Here is a 24,764-nt window from a genome sequence, read left to right as displayed (position 1 = left end):
GGAGAAAGAGCTTGTCCGCAAGCTCGAAAGACGGGTAGAGAGCTCTGAAAGCGGCTAAGGGCTCCCATGTAGTGTCAATGTGGTCAGTATCAGCCCACTGCACTAGAACCTCCTAATCGCCCTGAATGCGGCGAGCTTGCAACACCTGCGCTGGAGTAGAAAGGACCCAACCCTCATGTAGCAGTGGCAGAGGTGTGTGTAGGAATGGGGAGTCTCCCTAGAAGGCCTTCAATTGGGAGACGTGAAACACATTATGGATCTTGGTTTCTGGAAGAAGCTGCAAACGGTAGGCGACTGTGCAAATGAGGTCCAACACCTGAAAGGGCCCATAATATTTTGGGGAGAGTTTACGACGTTTGAGGCTATCAGTGAAAGCTGCCGATAATGTTGGAGACGTAGCCACACATAATCCTCTAGAGAGAAGAACACGTCCTAGTGCTTCTTATCATAATAGAGTTTCATGGCCTATTGGGCCTCCTGGAGATGAGTGCATACCTCACTGAGCATGGCATCCCTTTCTAGTAAAGCCTGGTCCAAGGTGGCGACCTTGGATGCACCTGGTTCATATGATAAAAGCCAAGGCGGATCTCTACCATACACTACCATGAATGGAGTAGTGTCGAGTGCGTTGTGGTATGATGTGTTATAACAGAGTTCGGCCCATGCCAGCCACTGAACCCACCATTTAGGGGAGTCCCCCACAAAAAAATGGAGAAACATCTCAAGCGTCCTGTTGACCACCTCGGTCTATCCATCAGTCTGCGGGTGGAAGGCGGAAGAGAACGCCAATTTGGTGCCTTGCAGCTTAAAGAGTTCTTTACGGAACATACTGGTGAAAATGGTGTCCCTATCACTGGTAATGGACACAGGCACCCCATGTACCCGGACAATATTATCTATGAAGATCTGAGCCACATGAGCTGCTGTGTAGGGATGCGCCAAAGGGAGGAAATGGCCATACTTGGAGAAGCAGTAAACCACTACAAATATAACGGATTTTCCTGAATAGGTAGGAAGGTTGTTAAGCACCTAGCGAATACTACCAAAAAGACCGGCCTGTTAGGAGCAGAAGACTTAACGCCCAGGACCCTAACATTACACCCCCTTCGCGAGCCAACGTCCACGGCAGCCCACTCAAGCGGCTGCCCCACTCTTAGTGCCCCATCGTAGTTCTCCAGGTCAGCCCCTTCCACTTGGTTGCCCCTTTCACTTCGGTAGCACACACCGGGATTCGAACTCACGACCGAGCGCTAGCTCTGATACCAAGCTGTTATAGCCCATTTTGGATCAACCACCGGAAGATTTCTTCCAGCGTGGGGAGGAAGGGATTGAGCCTTGAAGGAGGCTCGACCTTAGACCTCAAAGGGAGAATCCGACCTAGACCTCCGAGGGAGAATCTAACTTGTTTAACTCTAATTTTCTCAATACTTACTTTCTTCATTCATCTCATGTCCCTATATAGGGAGTTAGGGAAAACATGCCAAAGGCCATAAGTTCAACAAATTACAAATAAACCCCTAATGAATAGAAATTACAAATAAACTCCTAATGGATAGAAATTGCAAATAAACCCCTAATAAATAGAAATTTCAAATAAACCCCTAATGAATAGAAATTGAAAATAAACCCCTAATGAGTCCATAACATTATCTGAGTGGACCAACTGTGGTGATTCATTTTCCTCGGAGGATTTGCGTCGACATTTAGTGGAACATTGTCTAGTTATGGAGAAACAGCATTTGGCCATGGAGGAAATCAAGACGGACATGTACGCCGTGAAGGACATATTACAACGGATCAAACAGCTACTAGATGAGGAAATGGGTCGTGGTCAGACGTTGCCGGGCAGTTCCACTCTTCTGGCCGAGCACCACCATTCCTCCCGGTCCCAACCCCACCACTTCTGCGCCATCAAACCACGCCCCCACTTAGGGCTCCTCTGCGCCCAGCACAACCTCCACCACTTCTGCGCCATCATACCCCACCCCCACCTAGGGCTCCTCTGTGCCCAACACAACCTTCATTGGCCAAAATGCCCATTCGGGAGCTCTGGGTCACGAAAAAGCTCCCCCAAATTTTGACACCAGATGGCGGCGACCCTAAATCATGCACACCAAAGGGGTTATTCCCCACCCCTGTCTCTCGAGAAGCCATAACTCTTCTTGCACAACGGACGCTTCCAGTTCGATGGATCGCAGACTCGGAAAAGCTTTTCGAACTCCTGAATTCAAAAGGCGAGGACCCAGATTTTGGGAAATCAGAAGACATTTATACCCAAATCCCGTTGATATAGGCTGATTTGGGTTCGATCGCCCAAATTCCCTTCTCACGTACGAAAAAACCTCTTCCCGCACAGAAGATAGAAGTATTCCCATCTGCCTCAGTCACAGCGAATCAATTCGACCCTCCCTCCTCTGTCTCTGACAATCTACCAGCACCGGCAGCCACAAGAGTCCACCGAAAAATGAGGAAGCGTCGTCGAAAACTTGTCCGGTGGGAGGTGACTTCCGACCATAACCTCCCACTTGCAATTCCCCTCTCGATAGCACCGAGGGAACCCAACTTCCAAATTGGGTGGGCATGGCTCAGCAAAAATTTTCGGGGGGAATTGGCTTCCGGCCAACAACTATCAGTTCCCATCCCCTTCTCGACAATCCAGTGGGGCAACCTCGTCCACGCAATCGTGAGGCATTGTCAAACTGGCAGCTTCAATTTGGCTTCTCTGGTTTTTGATAGAAGGGTCAAGGCAGGTACTCAGCCCAACTCTGTTACTTATTCGTGTTTGATTCATGGTCTTTTCAATGTTGGGACAATTGATGAAGCACTGGATCTCATCAAGGAAATGGTGGAGAAGGGCCTTGGTCCAACGGCTTCTACCTATACACTTCCTCTCACATCTCTCTGTGAGGCTGGTCGTCTCAAGGAAGCATGTGATTGCAAATTTGGAAATCTAAACAATGCAATGAGATTACTAAATTTCATGCAAGAGAATGGATGTGCACTGGATGAGTGGACATTTATAGAACTGATTTGTGGATTCTTCAAAATGGGTATGTCGCATGTGGCTTTAGATACGTTCAATAAAATGGCAGCATGTGGATTAAATCCAAAAAAGGTCAGTTATACTGCCTTAATAGATGGATATAGCAAGAGGGAGGCGATAGGCCTGGCACTATCGTTGTTGGACAAGATCAAGGAGATTAGTTGTAGACCTAATGTGCGTACATATAATGTGATATGTAATGGATTTTGCACACAGAATAGGTTACCAGAAGCAGAAAAGCTCTGTAAAGAAATTGCAGAACAGGGGTTGTTCCCCACTGTTGTAACCTATACAACTTTGATTGATGGGTTCTGTAAGAGTGGGGCCACCACTCTTGCATTTAAAGTGGTTGATGAGATGATGAAGCACAATTTCCTACCAAACCATCACACTTATAGCACACTCATCTATGGATTATGTCAAGAAGTCAACGCCATGGAGGCCGAGCTTCTATTTAAGGAAATGCAAAGGAAAGGGCTGATTCCAGATCTAGTGACTTATACTTCAGTAATAGACGGACCCTATGGTGTTTTGATGAAAGGCTTGCAGAAAGATCAAGACGTTCTTGAAGAAAACCACATTGATGTCTATCTTTCCATAGGAAAGGCAAGAGGTTCTACCACTGTTGCTGGTCTCTTAGACAGTTTTTTGGAGAATGGTTGTGGGCCATATTTATATGTTACGTTACTAGTGGGTTTATGGAGAAAGGAGTCAAGGCATTTGTCTCATACCTGCGCGCTTATAAAGAGCCTCATTGCACCTTCATATTCAGATGGAAGGACTTGCTGGTCAGACAAAGTATACTGCAGAACAATTGGGAACTGGTACTGCCTTGCAACAACAGCAGCCGCAAGTGCAGCTTTGGAGTATGGACAGAAACACAACATCCGGCGCATAGTTGCTGTCCAAGATGTCGCTGAAGCTCTTCCCCTTATCTATGCAAGATCAGATACATCTAGGAGATCCACCATATGTGGCCCCCATGTAATACGGACACATGATTTAGTTGACAAGTTACCAAGCATGTTTTCAGAGTATATTTATCCTCAAAATTTTGTCAATGGTGACGATGATATTTGTCTGAGCTCTGAGAGGGTGATGAGTTAGGATGAAAAAAAAAAAAATTGCTCCTCTGCTAGGTTGCTCTACTTTTGTACGAACAGGCAATTCTACATTCGAGCTTGAGGACAAGCTCGTTCTTCAGGAGAGGAGTAATGTTATGGACTCATTAGGGGTTTATTTGCAATTTCTATTCATTAGAGGTTTATTTGCAATTTCTATTCATTAGGGGTTTATTTGTAATTTCTATTCATTAGGGGTTTATTTGTAATTTGTAGAACTTATGGCCTTTGGGATGTTTTCCCTAACTCCCTATATAAGGATGTGAGATGAATGAAGAAAGTAAGTATTGAGAAAATTAGAGTTAAATAGCTCAGATTCTCCCTTTGAGGTCTAGGTCGGATGCTCCCTTTGAGGTCCAAGGTCGAGCCTCCTTCAAGGCTCAATCCCTTCCTCCCCACGCTGGAAGAAATCGTCCGGTGGTTGATCCGAAATGGGCGATAACAAAGGCCATCAATGAAATCCTTAGAAATATCTGACCATACCTGTGATGATAACTGAAGAGGTTGGAGCAACCCTGCTAGACTTAATGATTCGGTCTTGTTCTATTGACAAGTCTGACAAGCTGCCACATACTCTGTTCCTCTTCTCTTCATACCCTTCCAAAAAATTCGTGACTGAGGCGGAAATATATTTTCTGTCTGCCATCATGTGTACTTTCATGGAAAGAGGTTAAGATGTTGGTAATGAGTGGCGAGGTGGGGTGCTGGAAAATCTTGTTTTTGAACAGGATTAGACGATCCTGGATCGTCTAATGGCTATCCGAGGTCCCCTGCTGAATATCATGATATAAGGCAATGAGTTTTGGATGCTGATGTGTCTCCTCCCTAATAGAGTCCAACAAAAGACTTCTGGGCTGATTGATAGCATGCAATTGTGGCTCTGGAACGTCCCGGCGTGACAAGGCATCGGCCCCTACATTAAGACTGCCAGGTTTATACTCAACGGTAAAGTCAAATCCCATCAGTTTACTCAACCAGTGTTGTTGAGGAAAGGTGGTGAGACACTGCTCAAGAAGATACTTCAGGCTTGATTGACCAGTCCGAATAAAAAATGGGCACCCCCAGAGATAGGGCCTCCAATGCTGGATGGCTTTAGCTAAACCGATCAATTCCCTTTCATAAGCCGCAAGTTTGTGATGGTGTTGGCCAAGTTGTCAGCTGAAATAAGCGATCGGGTGGCCTTGTTGCTATAACACTACACCTATACCCCCGCCCGAAGCATCACATTCCACTACAAACAACTCATCAAAGTCTGGTAGCTGCAAAACCGGAGCTGAAGATAAGGCTGCCTTCAACTGTTGAAAAGAATTATCTACCGGCTCGGACCAGCTGAAAGAATTTTTCCTGAGGAGATTGTTGAGCGGTGCTACAATCTGTCTGTAGTCGTGGATAAATTTTTTGTAATAACCAGCGAGGCCCAAAAATCTCCTTAACGCTGTGATGGATATGGGAGGAAGCCAGTCTATGATGGCTTGAATCTTGTTCTGATACCAGTTGTTACGGTCCCGGATCTGACACGTGGATTCTTTGGGAGGATCTGAGATCTGCCCTGGGTTACGGGTCTTCCAAGCATTACCGTAGGGATAGTAGGAAGACATGGGGAAGACGAAAATCAATGGAGGATGACAAAATACGTGGGTTTTTTAGGAAAACCCTAACCTCGAGATCAAGAAGGTGATCTCAAGCCTCTTTACGCTAGATTTAACCTAATTCTTAATACTTCAATGCTTGCATTTCTCATTACTCTTACCCCTTAAATAGGGTTCACCCGGTTAGGGTTTAAAATAAAAAATTCTAAAAATACCCCTATAAAAAAATATTTAAAAAAATACCCCTATAAATAAAATATTCCAAAAATACCCCTATGACCTAAAACTGAAATAAAATAAAGTAAATTAAAGAAAACAACTAAAATAATAATGTTATTACGTGCATAACATTACACCTCCCTTGGAAGACGAGCTTGTCCTCAAGCTTGGAAGTAGTTGTTAAGCACCTAGCCAATGCTACCCAAAAGACTGACCTGTTAGGAACGGAAGACATAGGTACTTAACCCAGGCCCATAACCAGGATGTCCCATAACATCACACCCCCCCTTCTCGAGCCGACGACCACGGCGACGCAATGACACAGGCCCAACCCGGGTTTTATCTTACGGCCTACCTGTATTTTAATCCAACCTTTGCGCGCGACGTAGTGACACTGGCCTAACCCAAGTTTTTATCCTACGGCCTACCAGTATTTAAATCCAGCCTCTACACCGTTGCTGAGAATCGAATTTGCGACCGAGGGTTGGATCTGATACCAAATGTTAAGCACCTAGCCAATGCTACCTAAAAGACCGGCATGTTAGGAACGGAAGACATAGGTACTTAACCTAGGCCCATAACCAGGATGTCCCATAATAGTAGTATCTGTATGCCAACATCTCTACCGGTGTCGAAGTAGCACCTGTGATAGCTAGGACCCCCCCTTTCGACGCCCAAAATTTTAGTTTTTTTTTTTTTTTTTTTTTGGCCTGGTCCGAGTTAACCTGGGTTGACTCGGTTCAGGAACCCGGTCCAGCACGCGACTGAGCTTCGTGCACAGATGAAATTTTCCTAACTTAGGAAAATTTGAATTGGCATCATCTTCTTCCTTCGGCGGAAATTTCGCCGATGGTTAGTCGAAAATCAAAATCCTGCCGAATCCTCCTGCCGATCCCAACGATAGCGGCCGTCTCCTTCCTCTCTCATGGCACCGACGGAGTCGCCTAATTTTTTAGTGGCGAATTGTAGCCCATAGGGGCTTCACCGCCTGGATAGTTTCCGAGACAGAGGGCTCTCAAAAACATGTGAATAGTTGTTGCTCAGCCCCCCGGAACCGAGATCCCTTGCGAAAAAGTCGCCTACGGCGTCAAAGAAATTTCGTGCTTTGCCAGTGGCGAAGAGAAGCCCGTTGGGGCTTCGCTGCTGGGAGCATTGCCGATACGTAGAACCTCCATTTCTCAGCCCCCCGGAACAGAGACGCCTTGCGGAAATTTCGCCTATGGCTCCGACAGTGCCTCCTCTTCCTCTTGTGGCCCACAAGAGGAAGTCGAAGTGTCCCTACTGGAGGATTTTCCGTTGCCTGGTTCGAGAGGCGTTCTGGTGCCCATTTTTCCCGTCGTCCTTTCTCCCCCCTGTGCTCCACGCCATGTTACTTGCCAGATCGACGGACCCAGTCGGAAAGGTGTTACGGTTGGTTGCCGGTAGAACTTTCTCCGATGGTGAACAACACCCCTTAGGGGCTTCTCCGCTGGCCAATGTTATTGCCGTCGCCAGTGGAATTCTGGTTTCCCGTGATAAGGGGTTTGGGGTCGCCCCCAAACCTGCCATAGGTGCTTCGGCCGGTATATGGGATGAAAATTTTGATTTTTCCAGCCCTTGGCCTGTTGCCTCGTCCGAGATAGCTTCTGTTACCTCTTGTGCACCTATGTGGTTGGAGATTTGAGGTCGTGTGACCTGTTTTGCTGAAGCAACGAGTTCCTCCCTTGCGTAACATTCAATGGAAGCATCTAATCGTGCTCGTATTTGTTCCAATTCCTTACCCATAGAAATCCATCTTTCTTGGGGTATAGAATAACCCATTGTGTTCCCGCTCTAATACCAGTTGTTACGGTCCCGGATCTGACACGTGGATTCTTTGGGAGGATTTGAGATCTGCCACGGTTTATGGGTCTTCCAGGCATTACCGTAGGGATAGTAGGAAGACATGGGGAAGATGAAGATCAATGGAAGATGAGAGAATACGTGGATTTTTGAGGAAAACCCTAACCTCGAGATCAAGAAGGTGATCTCATGCCTCTTTACGCTACATTTAACCTAATTCTTAATACTTTAATGTTTGTGTTTCTCATTACTCTTACCCCTTAAATAGGGTTCACCCGGTTAGGGTTTACAATAAAATATTCTTAAAATACCCCTATAAATAAAATATTCCAAAAATATCCCTATGACCTAAAACTGAAATAAAATAAATTAAATTAAAGAAAACAACTAAAATAATAATGTTATTGCATGCATAACACTCAGGTGTGCCCATAGAACATTTGGACTTGTTTAAAACCAAATGATGTGAACGTTGGAGAGTAAATACATGGTGAAGGTGCTGAAGGTGCTTGTCCCAAAGTTTGCTATACACCAATATATCATCAAAAAAGACTAGAACATATTTCCGTAAGATAGAGCTAAATTCATGAGGACCTGGAAAGTGGATGGTGCATTGGAGAGACCAAATGGCATCACTAGGAACTTGAAATGCCCAATGTTCATGCAGAACGCGGTCTTCTCCACATCTGAAGGATGAACTCTAATCTGATGATAACCTGACTTCAAGTCCAACTTTGTAAATATAGTGGTGTCATGTAACTCATCTAACAGCTCATCCACCACGAGAATGGGAAATTTATCTTTAATTGTGTTAGCATTGAGCTGCCTGTAGTCCACACAAAATCTCTAGGACTTGTCATGTCTTTTTACCAGTAACATCGGGGATGACAAAGGAGACCTGCTGGGCTAAATAATTCCCTGGGCGAGCATATTTTGGCACTCTCTCTCAATTTCATCCTTCTGTAAGTGGGGGTAATGGTAAGGCCGAACCACCACAGGTTTTGTCCCCAGTTTCAATCTGATGCGGTGATCACAGTGGCGAATAGGCAGAAGAGCAGTAGTTCTTGAAATAAATCTTCAAAGTTTGTAAGTAATTGAGATAACTTACAGAGCTCGGCGCTCTGGACCTGAACTGCCTAAAGTGTGTAGGACACAGTAGCACGTGTTCCATGTAAGGTGATCTAACGCTGGCCCTTTGTGAAGGTCATGGTCAGGGCCTAAAAACCCCACAAGATAGGCCCCAACATCTGGAGAGGAGGGACCCATTCGTATAACAAAGGGGGAGAAGAATTTCCTAGGTGCATGAGTTTCTCGGGACAGCAAGGGCCCCTCATTCCGAGGGGACACTTCTACCAGGGGGAGGCACTATTCTGAGGTATACTAAAATGGAATTCCCTACTTATAATGGTTCAGAAGACCCTTTGATATGGCTGTATTGATGCGAAATAAATTTTAGCCATTAGCGAGTCCCAGCCTATGACTGAGTCAACGTGGCTGTTTTCCACTTACTTGGGGAAGCACAACTTTGGTACCAACTTGTTGAGGTTGATAGAAACATGGTAGATTGGGATGAATTTAAGCGACTGTGCTCTCTCCATTTTGGTCCTCCGGCTTATAGCAACCCTTTGGGAGATTTGGTTTTTTTCCGCCAAACTGGGGCCGTGGAGCAATATCAAAAACTGTTCCAAGAAAAATTAGCACGAGCAAGAAGTAAGGTACAAGTGGATCAGCAAGTTGTGCTATTTATAGCAAGCTTGACTGAGGCGTTAAAACTTGAGGTGGAGCTCTATGCACCTGTTGACTTATCCAGCGCTATGAATATAGCTCATGCTTTAGAACTATGACACAAGGCACAGCACAGACTACCTCCATTGTCAGGGGAGCGGAGCGCTCCATCCACGGGGCAAGAGGAGCGCATTCCTCCTAGAAACAACCCGGGTATTACTTTGACAGGGGATAGGAGATCTAGTCATCCTACACCTCCTTATATAAAAAAATTGACTAGTGCTGAGATGGCGGAACGGAGGGCTAAGAATCTGTGTTACAATTGTGATTAACCATATCAGGCCGGGCATCAGTGCAAAAGATTGTTTTTGATCAATAAGGTTGAAAATGAGGATATCGAGGTGACAGAGGATATGATAGAGGAAGAACCACCGGACATCTCCTTGCATGCCATTACTGGGCAGCAATCGGCCACAACTACACAGCATGGGAGCAGCTCGACAACTTTCACCAGGTCTACCCAGCGTCCGAGCTTGAGGACAAGCTCGATCTCCAAGGGGGGGCAGATGTTATGGACTCAATAACACTGAGTCATCTACTTTAATTTTATTATTTATGTTTCTTTTAATTTTGAATTTTATTGATTTGTAATAAGACTTAAAGGTAGGGGTAGAATTGGCTTTTAATAACCCTAACCTATGTTAATGTTAATTACCCTATTTAAGGGATAAGGATGGAGAAATAAAGGAAGTTCAGAATTAGCATAAACTAGAGTAATTAGGTCATTGATAGGCTCCCTATTCGATGGTTCTTGGCTTGAACTCTCTTTGGTGGTTTGTTGCATCCATTGGAGAGTCTTTGAGGAGATCGTGGGAGGAAGAAGAACAGGAAGCACCCTTCTATTCCGAGCTGCAAGGGAAAGACTACCTCTTCACGGAAATTTCAGAAAAGGAGAGGTCTTGACGTGAGTCTACCCAGGAAGGAGGATGAGTTCATGTTTCTGGTTGGGTGTTGATGTCCAGAGGTATTTGCTAATCTTATTCCAAGCATTGAGATTAGATTTATGTTTCTCTTTTACGTAAGGAACCAGTGCTGCATGAAATTGGAAACCCTACCTTGACCTGCGCCATAAGAAAGGGGGTTGCACGTTGGGGCCTCAAGGTGCTTCCTTGACTAGTTGAGTTCATTCATAATTAAGAAAAGGAAACTCCTTTTGAAGGGGAATGAATTCAATATAGGGAAAGGGGTTGTTCTTGAGTCATTACAGCAAGTAAAACCCTCTTGACGTGAATTATAAAAGAGGGGTTTCATTTCTGAGTGCTTAAACAGTCCTTTAACTTGCTGGTTGCCTCTATAATTGAGAAAAGCAAAATCCTTTTCAATCCTAACGTGAAAGGAGAAGTATAAGAGAGTTATTTTCACAAAAAATGTGATAAGAAACCCTCAAACAGTGCTGGATTCATATTCAACTCACCGAGTTACTAGATCCATGGCTAGGGACCATAACAATATATTTTGCGGGTGAAGTGGAGATAGAATTGTCAGCATGTGGTGCTGAAGTTTGCCCAGGGCGTGGAGGGGCTGAATGGGATGATGGGGCACTGGTGGGCGCCCTGCTTGACTTAGATGGTCTGGGGACTAGAGACTCCTTTAGGACACGTTGTTTGCTATCTATAGTCCTTGCAAGGTTCATAGCATGGGCCAGGTCATGAGGGTCATGCAGTTCTACTTCCAAGCACAAGGCCTCCATTAACCCGGAAGTAAATAAATTAACATATTGGGAAGGAGGCACAAATTGACTGGCGCGGGCCAGGCATTCCTAAAATTGTTTCTGATACAATTCAATAGTCCCTGTCTATTTCAAATTCACCAGATCCCCCAAGGGGTTGCTACACGCAGGAGGGCCAAACCTCAACATGTAGTACTCTTGAAATAAATCCCAGTCATTAACATGATGCTCCGAATGAAATTGTTGGTACCATAGGAGCCCTTCATCAAGCATATGGAAGGCAGATAAATGGACTCGATCATCAACATGCGTTCTTTGGTAATAAAAGAACTATCACAGTGGTGTAACCAGATCAAAGGATCCGTAGACCCGTCATAGGTAGGAAAGTCAAGGTTGGCATACCTAGGCACCATATTGTGGCCTTGTGCATGGGGTCCCATGGTTGTGGGAGATTGGTGGCGCAGAGGTGGTGGGGGTGGGTGGGGAAGAAGTGGCTTGGCCGGAAGTCTGGAACTGCCCGGTGGCGTAGGACCCCGAGCAAAGGCTTCCTCCACTCAATGGAGTAGGTGTTGCAGAGTGTCGCTCAAGGAGGATATTGCAGAGTCAGTACGATTTCGATTTTCCTCCACGGTATGATGCAACTTCTCCACAAATTGACGCAAATCAGCCTGGGAAGAGGAATCCCTAAGAATGGTCTTGTCTGATACCACGATGTTAGGAGATGCCCTTGCCATGGATCTGGTCACCCTCCTTTCTCCTCTTTCCTCCATATTTGCAATTGATGAAGGGAGAACCTTTCTGTGCTTCGAACGTGCAATAGTTTGGGGATAGAAGAAACCTTGAAGGAGGCTCAACCTTGGACCTCAGAGAGGGACAATCCGACCTGCTAATCTAATTTGACTTCAATGCTTGAGTTTCATTCCTACCCGTCCTCCTTAATAAAAGGATTAAGGATGCAAAACATTTAGCCCAAACCAAGGGAATAAGGTATGAGAAATTACAATTAATTTGTTATGGACTCCATAGCATCAAGAGTCTCTACCAGGCATATGACTTAATTGTTGTTAGATTCAGGTTAAGTCATGAGAGGTACTATTGTAATTAATCATGGGGAACCCTTGTAATCTGGGCGTGAAGTGTTAGTGTGGCCAGCATCCCTTCCTTGGATTATAAGGAGGACAATATTGAAATGAAGGCAAGCATTTACCTAAGTTAGAATACAATAGGCAAGATAGATTAATGCTCTCACTGAGCTCCTCTTCCCACACACACTCATCACTCTATCTACCTCTGAGCTCTTCAACAAATCAATGACGCCAAGGAGGCTTCTTCACGCCATTCTCCATCTTATAAACTGGAACCTCAAGGGGAATGCCGAGTGACAATATCCATGGCAAGGGAACCTAACATCGTGGTATCAGACCGAACGACTGTTGGTGATTCCTCTTCCTCTGATGACATCCAAAATTTTTTGAAGGCACAACGTGTAAGCACATAGGTCAAACTTGACTCATTCCAACAGTAACTTCTATCTCTCCAAGACTCTGCCCCGCAGCAACAACAGCAGTACACTCTCTCTATCCAGCAACTGATGGCCCTGATGGATGAAGTTTACCCACGTCCTCCCACCCAGCTAGGAATCTCTTCCTCCCCCCTTGCCCAACCTCACTTTCATTTCACTCCACAATCCCCCCCCCTATTCCGTCCCCCACACCCTACATCCATAGGGGCCCAAGGACCAACCCCTTCCTCGGTGCCAAGGTACGCCAAATTGGACTTTCCAAACTTTGATGGGTCTTCGGACCTTCTCATTTGGTTGCATAAGTGCGACCAATTCTTTTGGCACCAACAAACTCAGCCCGAGGACTGACATCCACTTGCTGCCTACCACATGTTTGACGAAGCGCTCCTGCGGTATCATCAGTTCCGATATGAGAATCCTCTGTATGATTGGGAGATTTTTAGAGCCTCTTTCATGTTACGGTTCGGACCCCCTGCCCGCCACTGCCCTCTTGGGGACTTAGTCAACCTCAAACAATCTGGTCGCTAGCACAGTACCACAAATCCTTCCAAGAAAAGCTGGCTCATGCCACTCACTTGGTGCATCCCAACCAGTATGTCCCCTTGTTCACAGCAGGCCTGGTTGAGGCACTCCGCATTGAGGTTGCATTACTGGCCCCAACCACTCTCGACCATGCCATGAATTTGGCCTGATCGTTGGATCCAAACAACGCATCCTGAGAGACTCCCTTGGCAGAAGACTCCCCTGGTCAGGACGTCCCACTCAAGCACCTCCCCCTGCTCCCCCCAATTTCCTGCACCCAAACCAATACTACTCCTCCCTTACAGCCCTCAACCACCACGCCACCTCCCCAATTCATCAAACGCCTCTCTAAAGCCAACCAGGAACAACGGCTCGCTCCAGGCCTCTGTTTCAATTGTGATGAAAAATATCATCCCGGCCATCAATGCCAAAGGCTATTTTGTCTTGAAGGGGGTGATCTGGAAGAGTGTGACCTTTCCGACACCGAAGACGAGCCAGCGGTGGAGGAACCTGCCATTTCCCTCCACGCCATGACCGGCTTGCACAACACCAACACCATGCAGGTCCACGCTGTCATCCACAATCTCATGCTCGTTGCCTTGTTTGATTCGGGCAGCACCCATAACTTTCTTAGCCAGACAGCCGCACAGCAGCTGGGCTTACCCGTGCAACACAACTCTGGCCTCTCAGTTTTGCAGTCTTGGAGTATGTTCAGCAATCCAGTTTGATATTGAAGTCCATCCATTTGAGGCCGATTTCTTCGTCATTCCTCTCGCTGGGTTTGACTTAGTTTTGGGTATCAAGTGGCTTCAACAGCTGGGTCCTATCTTTTGGGATTTCACATCCCTCACCATGACCTTCACCTCCGGCCAGCAAGAGCTCACTCTTCATGGCACTCATGCCCCCGCTCGCTGCACACTCCAGAATTTACAGGTCACCACCTCAGACAGCAGCAGCTTGCAGTCCCTCATCTCTGAATTTGTGGACTTGTTTAGAGAGCCGAAGTCACTTCCTCCCATCTGAACCTATGACCATCGCATCCGGCTGAAATTGGGCACAGAGCCAGTCATTCGCCGGCCCTACCATTACCCGCACGTCCCAAAGGATGAAATCGAGAAGCAATGCCAACAGATGCTTGAAAAAGCCCTGATTCAATCCAGCAGGTCCCCTTTTTCTTCTCTGGTGCTGCTAGTGCGCAAGAAAGATCAGACTTGGTGCTTTTGTGTCGACTACAGAGAGCTGAATGCACACACTTTCAAGGACAAATTTCTGATACCCATGGTAGATGAGCTCTTGGACAAACTCCATGGTGCCAACTTCTTTACAAAGCTGGATTTACATTCCGGTTACCATCAGATCCGAGTCTACCCGCCCGATGTGGAGAAGACAGCCTTCAGTATTTACCATGGCCATTTCGATTTCTGGTCATGCCATTTGGGCTCTCCAATGCCCCCTCCACCTTCCAGGCCCTCATGAACGAGGTATTTCGGCCCCTTTTATGGAAATATGTCCTTGTTTTCTTTTATGATATTTTGATCTACAGCCACACTTGGGAGAGCGACATTTAGCACTTGTGTACGGTGTTTTAACTCCTACGTGCACACCAACTATTCCTCAAGCACTCCAAATGCTCGTTTGGTGCTTCAGAGGTAGCTTATTCGGGCCATGTCATTTCTGCCACCGGCGTCCAAGTGGATAGTTCCAAGATCCAAGCCATTGTGGACTAGCCTACTCCACATTCAGCAACATCGTTAAAAGGCTTCTTGGGCTTATCGGGGTACTACCACAAGTTCATCCAAGATTATGGCCAGCTCGCCGCACCACTGACCAGCTTACTGAAACGTCATGCATTCGCATGGTCCGAGGCAGCAGCCTCCTCCTTTTATCAACTCAAGCTGGCATTAGCGTCCACTCTCTGCTTCAACTTTCGAACTTTGAGGATCTCTTTATTATTGAATGTGATGCATCTGAGGGGGGCATCTGGGCCATTCTACAGCAGCAGGGGCATCCCATTGCGTATTTCAGTAGACACTTAGCCATTCATCATCACAAACTCGCGGCCTATGAGCGTGAACTTATTGGCTTAGCCAAAGCCATTCAGCACTGGAGGCCATATCTCTGGGGTCGTCCCTTCCTCATCCATACCGACCACTGTGTTATGGACTCCATAGCATCACGAGTTATCCATAGGCATAGGAATTAAATTATGTCAATTTACTTTTCATGTAATTTCAATTCGGTTTGGTTTAATTTATTTGGTTTGGTTTAGTTTGGGTTGGTTCAATGTAATGTGGCATGAACCCGATTTGGTTTACTTTATTTGGTTTGGTTTAGTTTGGGTTGGTTCAGTGTAATGTGGTGTGAACCACTTGACCTATGGGTCATCTTTGTATTTTCGTCCTCAACCCTATTTAGGGGGACATGAAGGAGAAGAGAGGCAAGTATTGAGAAAATTATATATTACAGGTCAGATTCTCCCTCAGAGGTCTAGGTTGGATTTCTCCCTTTGAGGTCCAAGGTTGAGCTTCCTCCAAAGCTCCTTCGTTCTAATTGAGTTCCACCATTACTCGTTCAAGAAACAAGAATTCTCTTCCAACGTCAAGATCATCCATGGAGGGAAGAGAGGAAAGAAGGGTGACTCGATCCATGGCAAGGGAAGAACCTATCATCTTGGTATCAGAGCGGGCTCCCACGTCGCCAGTTCGACTCCCGGGGTGCGCAAAGGCTGGATTAAAATTACTGGTAGGTTTGGAAGGGGCGACCTAGCGGAGGGGGCGACCTGGAGAACTACGAAGGGGCACTAGGAGTAGGTCGCCGCTAGAGTAGGCCACCGGGTTGGGCCAGTGTCGTTGCGCCACCGTGGTCGTCGGCTTGGGAAGGTGGGGTGTGATGTTATGGTCCTAGGGTTAAGTACCTATGTCTTCCGCTCCTAACAGGCCGGTCTTTTGGGTAGTATTGGCTAGGTGCTTAACATTTGGTATCAGACAGGTCCACCCTTGGGGATTTCTCTTCCCCTGACGATTTGAGATAGTTAGTGGAAGATACTAGGCAGAGGACAAATAACCAGGCTCATGCCCTGGAAGAGTGCGTCAAACTACCTCTGATTTGCGTGAGGCAATAAAATCATTAGATGCTACCATCCAAGCTCTCCTCCGGTGACAAGAGGACCATGATACACGAGCCCAACCACCAACTACCTACTCTCCACCGGCCGACCACCATCAATTCCACCCACCACCTCCTCTACAACCACCAATGCGTCAACACCATCCCCATCTGGGGCCTGCTATTCAAGGACCAAACACTGTGCCTAGGTATTTAAAACTTGACTTTCCTATGTATGATGAGTCTAAGGACCCTTTAATTTGGTTAGCCAAGTGTGATCAGTTCTTTTATCATCAAAAAACACCTACGGATGAGAAAGTGTATTTGGCCGCCTACCACATGCTCGATGAAGCGCTTCTCTGGTACCACCAATTCTGAAATGACCAAGTGGTTCAGGATTAGGCAACTTTTAGACAGTCTTGCATGATGAGATTTGGTCCTCCAGCTAGTAGCAATCCATTGGGAGAATTAATCAATTACAAACAAACTGGAACACTAGAGGTGTACCAAAAGACCTTACAGGAAAGGTAGGCCCGAGCAAACCAGTTTGTTAGCCACACACAGTATGTGCATATTTTTACTGTTGGTTTGACAGAAGCTCTGCGATTAGAAGTTGAATTACATGCTCCTACAGATTTAGACCATGCTATGAATTTAGCCAGGGCAATTGACCACAAGCAGCGTGTTCTAAAGGAGTCACTGGTCAGAAAACCAGCTTGGCCAGGGAGGCACAATGCCTCAGCGCCAAACCCTTCCTATGGACCTCAAAGATTTAGAGACAGTGTAGCCCCATGCCGAGACATCTCTAATTCGGCTCCACCTGCTCCTTACTTCAAAAAACTTACTCGACAGAAAATGGACCAGAGAAAGGCTAAGGGCCTTTATTTTAACTATGATGAACAGTATGTCAATGGCCACCACTGCAAACAATTATTCAGCATATGTCTGTGGGAGGATGGAGAAGAAATACCACAAGAGGAGGAAATTGTGGAAACTGACCAAGAAGGTCCAGAGATTTCCCTTCATGCTATGACTGGTCTACGCAGTTCAAGCACAATGTAGGTTAAAGCCCAATTACATCATTTACAGTTACTAGCTTTAGTTGACTCAGGCAGTACACATAATTTCATCAGTCAACAGGGGGTAGAACAACTTGGGTTAGTTGTACAGCAACAGACTGGTCTTTCTGTATCAGTAGCCAATGGGGCTAAAATTACTAGTGTAGGCATATCACCAGCCACACACTTTGATATTGAGGGATATGCATTTGTTGCAGATTTTCTGGTGATTCCACTATCAGGATTCAATTTGGTACTAGGAATTAAATGGCTAAAATTGTTGAGACCAATACTATGGGATTTCCAAGCTCTGACCATGTCTTTTATAGAGGACCAACATTAGATTATATTGCATGACAAACAAGCACCACTCACCTGCGCACTACAGGTTACCTAGGTCCAGTTCACAAACACATGTAAGTTATCTCACTTACTTACAAAATTTGAAGATATCTTTCAAGACCCTACTGCTTTACCACCACTTAGGCACTGTGATCACCATATCCGTTTGAAAACGGGTACCAAGCCGGTAGTGGTGCGTCTGTATCATTACCCTCACTTGCAGAAGGATGAGATTGAAAGGCAGTGCCAGTAGATGTTAGCACAGGGTATTATTCAGCCCAGCAGGTCTCCTTTTTCTTCATCGGTATTACTAGTCCGTAAGCATGATAAGTCATGGAGGTTCTGTGTAGATTACCGACAACTCAATGCCCATACGATTAAAGATAAATTTCCTATTCTTGTGGTGGACGAGCTGTTAGACGAGCTACATGGAGCTACTATTTTTACTAAACTCGATTTGAAATCTGGCTATCATCAAATCCAAATTCATCCATCAGATGTGGAGAAAACAGCGTTCCGCACGCATCACGACCATTTTGAATTCCTCGTAATGCCATTTGGTCTGTCAAATGCGCCTTCCACCTTCCAGGCCCTCATGAATGAGGTATTTTCCTCTCTCTTGAGAAAGCATGTATTGGTATTTTTTGACGATATTTTGGTCTATAGCAACAGCTGGGAAGAACATCTTCAACACCTTCACCAGGTATTTTCTCTTATAGGTTCACATCATTTGGTTTTAAATTGGTCAAAATGTTCTATGGGCACATCAGAAGTGGCATACTTGGGCCACGTTATTTCAGCAGCAGGGGTGAAGGTAGACCTGAGTAAGATACAAGCGGTCATAGATTGGCCTATTCCTACATCTATTACAGCCTTAAGAGGATTTTGGGCCAGCTTGCAGCTCCGCTCAACAATCTCCTCAAGAAAAATGCTTTTACCTGGTCAGAGACAGCAGCTCATTCATTTCAGCAATTGAAAGACGCCTTATCATCAGCCCCAATTTTGCAGCTCCCCGACTTTGAGGAGTCATTTGTAGTGGAATGTGATGCTTTGGGGGGCGGTATTGGCTCAGTGTTGCACCAACAGGGCCACCCGATTGCTTATTTTAGCCGTCAATTGGGCCAACACCACCACAAGTTGGCAGCTAATGAGAGGGAATTGATCGGATTGGCGAAAGCTATATAGCATTGGCGCCCTTATCTATGGGGACGTTCTTTTTTTATACGCACTGATCATTGCAGCCTCAAGTATCTTCTTGAGCAGCGTCTTACTACTTCACCACAACAGCATTGGTTAAGTAAGCTTATGGGGTTTGACTTTTCTGTCGAGTATAAACTGGGAAGTCTGGATGTAGGGGCTGATGCATTATCTCACCGGGACGTTCCAGAGCCACAATTAAATGCCAACAGTTAGCCCAGTGCTCTCTTGTTGGATTCTATATGGGAAGAGGCACAACAGTACCCGAATATTATCTCCTTATGCCAGGACATCCAGCAAGGGACAACGGCAAACCATTGGAGGGTTCAGGACAATCTCGTCCTCTATAAAAACAAAATTTTTCTACACCACACATTCCCTCCGATTAACAGTATTTTAGCCTCCTTCCATGACAGTACACATGAGGGCCGACAAAAAACATATTTCCAGATCAGTAGGGAATTTTATTGGAGGGGCATGAAGCGCGCAGTATAGCGGATTATGTGGCGGCTTGTCAGACTTGTCAACGGAATAAAGCTGAAACATTAAGTCCAGCTGGGTTGCTCCAACCACTTCAGCTTCCATCACAGGTCTGGTCTAATATTTCTATGGACTTCATAGATGGACTTCCCTCTTCGTTGGGTAAAACTGTTATCCTTATAGTGGTGGATCATTTCTCTAAGTATGGGCATTTCATTCATCTGGCGCATCCTTACACTGCAACTTAGGTCGCTCAAGTTTTTATGGATAACATTGTCCGCTTACTTGGGATGCCTAATTCAATTACCAGTGATAGGGATGAAATCTTTACAAGTACCTTCTGGAAAGAACTCTTCAAGTTATAGGGCACAACATTAGCCTTTTCTTCAACCTACCATCCGCAGACTGATGGTCAGACAGAGGTCGTCAATAGAACCATTGAAATGTATCTCCGCTGTTTCGTGGGGGACTCACCTAAGAGGTGGGTTAAGTGGCTTGCCTGGGCTGAGTTATGTTACAACACCTTCTACCACAGTGCACTCAGCACAACCCCATTCAAGGTGGTATATGGTAGAGAACCTCCCCGTCTTTTAGCCTATGAACCAGGGGCCTCTAAAGTCGCCACTTTGGACCAAACATTAGCTAAAAGAGACATTCATCACTGAGGTGCGCACTCATCTATAGGAGGCACAACATTCTATGAAAAAATATTATGACAAGAAGCACCGGGAAGTCTTCTTTTCTTCTGGAGATTATGTTTGGTTGCGTCTCCAACACTACAGGCAACTGTCGTTAACAGCCTCCAAACGTCACAAGCTCTCTCCTAAATATTATGGTCCCTTTCAGGTGATGAACCGCATTGAGACAGTGGCCTACAGATTGCAACTTCCGCCAGAGGCCAGAATTCACAACGTCTTTCATGTCCCACAATTAAAGGCCTTCCAAGGTGATTCGCCTTTGATGCACACCCCGCTGCCCCACTCCATGAGGGACGTGTACTTTCTACCCCGGCATAGGTATTACAAACTCGCCGTATTCAGGGTGATTGGGAGATCTTAGTGCAATGGGCAGATGCTGACCCCAGTGACACGACATGGGAGCCATTAGCGGCATTTCGCACTTTGAGCTTGAGGACAAGCTCTTTCTCCGGGGGGGTGACGTTATGGACTCCATAGCATCACGAGTTATCCATAGGCATAGGAATTAAATTATGTCAATTTACTTTTCATGTAATTTCAATTCGGTTTGGTTTACTTTATTTGGTTTGGTTTAGTTTGGGTTGGTTCAGTGTAATGTGGCATGAACCACTTGACCTATGGGTCATCTTTGTATTTTCGTCCTCAACCCTATTTAGGGGGACGTGAAGAAGAAGAGAGGCAAGTATTGAGAAAATTATATTTTACAGGTCAGATTCTCCCTCAGAGGTCTAGGTCGGATTTCTCCCTTTGAGGTCCAAGGTTGAGCTTCCTCCAAAGCTCCTTCATTCTAATTGAGTTCCACCATTACTCGTTCAAGAAACAAGAACTCTCTTCCAACATCAAGATCATCCATCGAGGGAAGAGAGGAAAGAAGGGTGGCTCGATCCATGGCAAGGGAAGAACCTAACACACTGCAGCCTATAGTACCTTCTGGAGCAGCGTCTTAGCATGTCCCCCCAACAACACTGGCTCAGTAAAGTGATAGGCTCAAACCCAGCCACCTCAACAAAGGAGCCAATGCATTGTCCCACCGCGAGGAGCCAGAGCCCCAACTCTTGGCCATCAGTCAACCTCAGTTCTTACTGCTCGTTCAGATTCGAGATGAGATTTAGCAGACCCCAGACCTCCTCATCCTCTTCCAGTGCACTAAACAACAGCCCTCGAACAATATCTAGACCATCCAGGATGGCCTCCTCCTGTACAACCAACGCATCTATCTGGCTGCCACCTCGCCCTTACTGTCCACCATTCTGTCCACCTATCACGATGTTACTCATGAAGGTCAGCAGTGCACTTATTTCTGGTTGAGCCGTGACTTTTACTGGAAGGGTATGAAGAGCATGGTGGCTGACTACGTCTCAGCATGCCAAGTATTTCAGCGGAAAAAAAACTGAGACTCTCCAACCAGCGGGTTTGCTGCACCCCCTTCACTTGCCTACTCAAGTTTGGGCAGAGAGACTTCATGAGGGTCTTCCGAAGTCATCCGGTAAGTCTACCATCTTGGTCGTGGTGGACCATTTCTCCAAGTATGGCCACTTCATTCCTTTATCACATCCATATATAGAAGTGTATTTAGCTCAGATTTTCATGGACAACATTGTGCACCATTCCTTTATCACATCCATATATAGAAGTGCATTTAGCTCAGATTTTCATGGACAACATTGTGCACCTTCATGGCTTACCGGAGACCATCATGAGCGACCGCGATGCTCTTTTTACTAGCACCTTTTGGAAGGAGCTTTTCCGACTGCAGGGCACCAAGCTGGCTTTCTCTTCCACTTACCACCCCTAGACTGATGGGAAAACTGAGGTAGTCAACCGCACACTGGAGGTGTATCTATGCTGCTTTGTGGGCGATAATCTTTAGACGTGGGTCCACTGGCTCGCGTGGGGCGAATGCTGCTACAACACGTCCTACCATTCAGCACTCAAGATGACCCCCTTTCAGGTGGTTTATGGTCACCCTCCCCCTCGCCTGGTCTCCTATCTTGCTGGCTCTTAACGTGTGGCTGCCATCGACCAGGCTTTGATGGAACGGGACAGCATGCTGGCACATATCCGCGACAACTTACTGGGAGCTCAGTCGCGCATGAAGAACGCTTATGACAAGACCCACCACGACCAGTCTTATGCACCAGACGATTATGTATGGCTCCGTCAACACAAGTACCGTCAGCTGTCCCTCACTGTAGCAAAGCGTTTCAAGCTCTCCCCCAAGTACTTTGGACCCTTTCAGATCTTGGGGCACATCGGCAGCGTCGCCTACAGTCTCTAGTTGTCGGCTGATGCCCATATTCATGACGTCTTCCACGTGGTTCTACTGAAGCCTTCAAGGGTGATTCGCCACTATTGCACACCCCGCTCCCTCCACTTCATGATGGCTGCATCCTTCCCACTCCATCCCATGTCTACCAGGCTCGCAGAGTTGATGATCATTGGGAACTGCACGTCCATTAGGCGGAGACGGATCCGGTGGAGGCCTCTTGACAGCCATTGGATGAATTTAGAGAACTCTTCCCGGCCTTTGAGCTTGAGGACAAGCTCTTTCTCCAGGAGGGGAGTGATGTTATGGACTCCATAGCATTAAGAGTCTCTTCCAGGCATAGGACTTAATTGTTGTTAGATTTAGGTTAAGTCATGAGAGGTACTATTGTAATTAATCATAGGGGAACCCTTGTAATCTGGGCATGAGGTGTTATTGGCCAGCATTCCTTAGTGAAGGGTAATCTTGTAATCTGGCAGGTCATTTTGTAATCTGGTGTAAGTGTGGCCAGCGTCCCTTCCTTGGTTTCTAAGGAGGACAATATTGAAATGAAGGCAAGCTTTTACCTAAGTTAGAATACAATAGCCAAGATAGATTAACGCTCTCACTGAGCTCCTCTTCCCTCACGCTCTCATCACTCCATCTACCTCTGAGCTCTTCAATAAATCAGTGACACCAAGGAGGCTTCTTCAGGCCATTCTCCATCTTACAAACTGGAACCTCAAGGGGAACGCTGAGTGACAAGATCCATGGCAAGGGAACCAAACATAAGCCATCCTAAAATCTGGAAGGGAAATTACGTAAATTAACTCCTGCATCTGCCTGTTACTCTTGATGCTATGGAGTCCATAATAGTATGCTATCTGCCTCATTTTCATCCTTTATAATTGACTCAGGAGCCTTGAAGCATCTTAAAGGTAACAAAAATTTATTACATTCTCTATCTCCGAGTCTTTCACACAAGTTTTTTACCATAGCTGACGGTTCTCAAACCAAAGTCCAAGGGAAAGGTTCCACTTCTGTCACACCATCATTCTGCTCACTGATATTCTTTTCGTTCCTACTTTCCCTTTAAATCTATTATCTGTTAGTCAGCTGACAAAATATTTTAATTGCTCTATTACCTTCTCACCCACTTCATGTGTTTTTCAGGATCTTATAATGAAGCAGGTGATTGGTGGAGGCCATGAACAAGGAGGGCTTTGTTATGGACTCCATAGCATCTCAGGTAATAAACAGACGTAGGAATTAAATTATGGAATTTCCTTTTATGTATGTTGGTTTGATTTAATTGTAATTTTCATGAACTTGGTGAACCTCGGGTCGAGTTTTTCATTTGTGTCCCTATTCCTATTTATAGGGGAGAGGGGCTTTAATGAAAGCAAGCATTGAATCAACTAGAAAGTAGAGGTCGGATTCTCCCTTCTGAGGTCTGGTCGGGCCTCCTCCAAGGCTCAACTCGTTCTTCACCATTGCACACACTAAACACAGGAAACTCATTCCCACGTCAAGAGCAAACCAGAAGGAAAGAGGAGGAAGAAAGGTGATGAGATCCATGGCAAGGGAAGACCTTAAAATCTTGGTATCAGACAGGTCCACCCTTGGGGATTCCTCTTCCCAGGAAGATTTGCATCAAGTTATGGAGGAACATCGTCATTCCATTGAAGAAAATCGTTTGTGCACTGCTGATCTCCAGTCAGCCATGTTCGCCTTGAATGAGACAATGCAACATCTGATATGATGAGTGGAAGAGGGATTGGCTAGAGGTCCAATGCCGTCGAGCAGTTCCACTATTCCGGTCGAGACACACCAATCCCACCAGCCCCTACCCCCACCACCTCTGCGCCATCAAAATCCCCCCACCATGGGACCCCATGGACCAGGCCCCAATTTGGTGCCATGGTATGGAAAGGTTGATTTTCCTACCTTTGATGGGTCTACGGACCCCTTGATCTAGTTACACTGCTATGCCCAATTTTTTACAATCAAAGAACCAATGCGGTTGACTGGGTCTATTTAGCCGCATTCCATATGCTCGATGAATCACTTCTATGGTACTACCAGTTTCAATATAAACATCATGCTCCTAATTGGGATTTGTTTAAAGAATACTGCATGTTAAGGTTTGGTCCGCCTACCCGTAGCAATCCCTTGGGTGATCTAGTGAATTTGAAACAGATTGGGACTATAGAACTATATCAGAAGAACTTTCAGGAATGCCTGGCTCGTGACAGTCGATTTGTGACGCCCTCATAGCATGTTAATCTATTTACTAATGTATTGACATAGGCCTTGCGTCTAGAGGTAGAATTGCATGACCCTCAAGA

The sequence above is a fragment of the Aristolochia californica genome, unplaced genomic scaffold (assembly GCF_029961685.1).
Source record: "Aristolochia californica isolate CCGP_79_NKW_82.1479 unplaced genomic scaffold, dmAriCali1.0.hap1 SCAF_4, whole genome shotgun sequence".
NCBI classification, from domain to species: domain Eukaryota; kingdom Viridiplantae; phylum Streptophyta; class Magnoliopsida; order Piperales; family Aristolochiaceae; genus Aristolochia; species Aristolochia californica.
The sequence above is the reverse complement of the archived record's forward strand: the minus strand, read 5'-3'. Positions refer to the sequence as shown.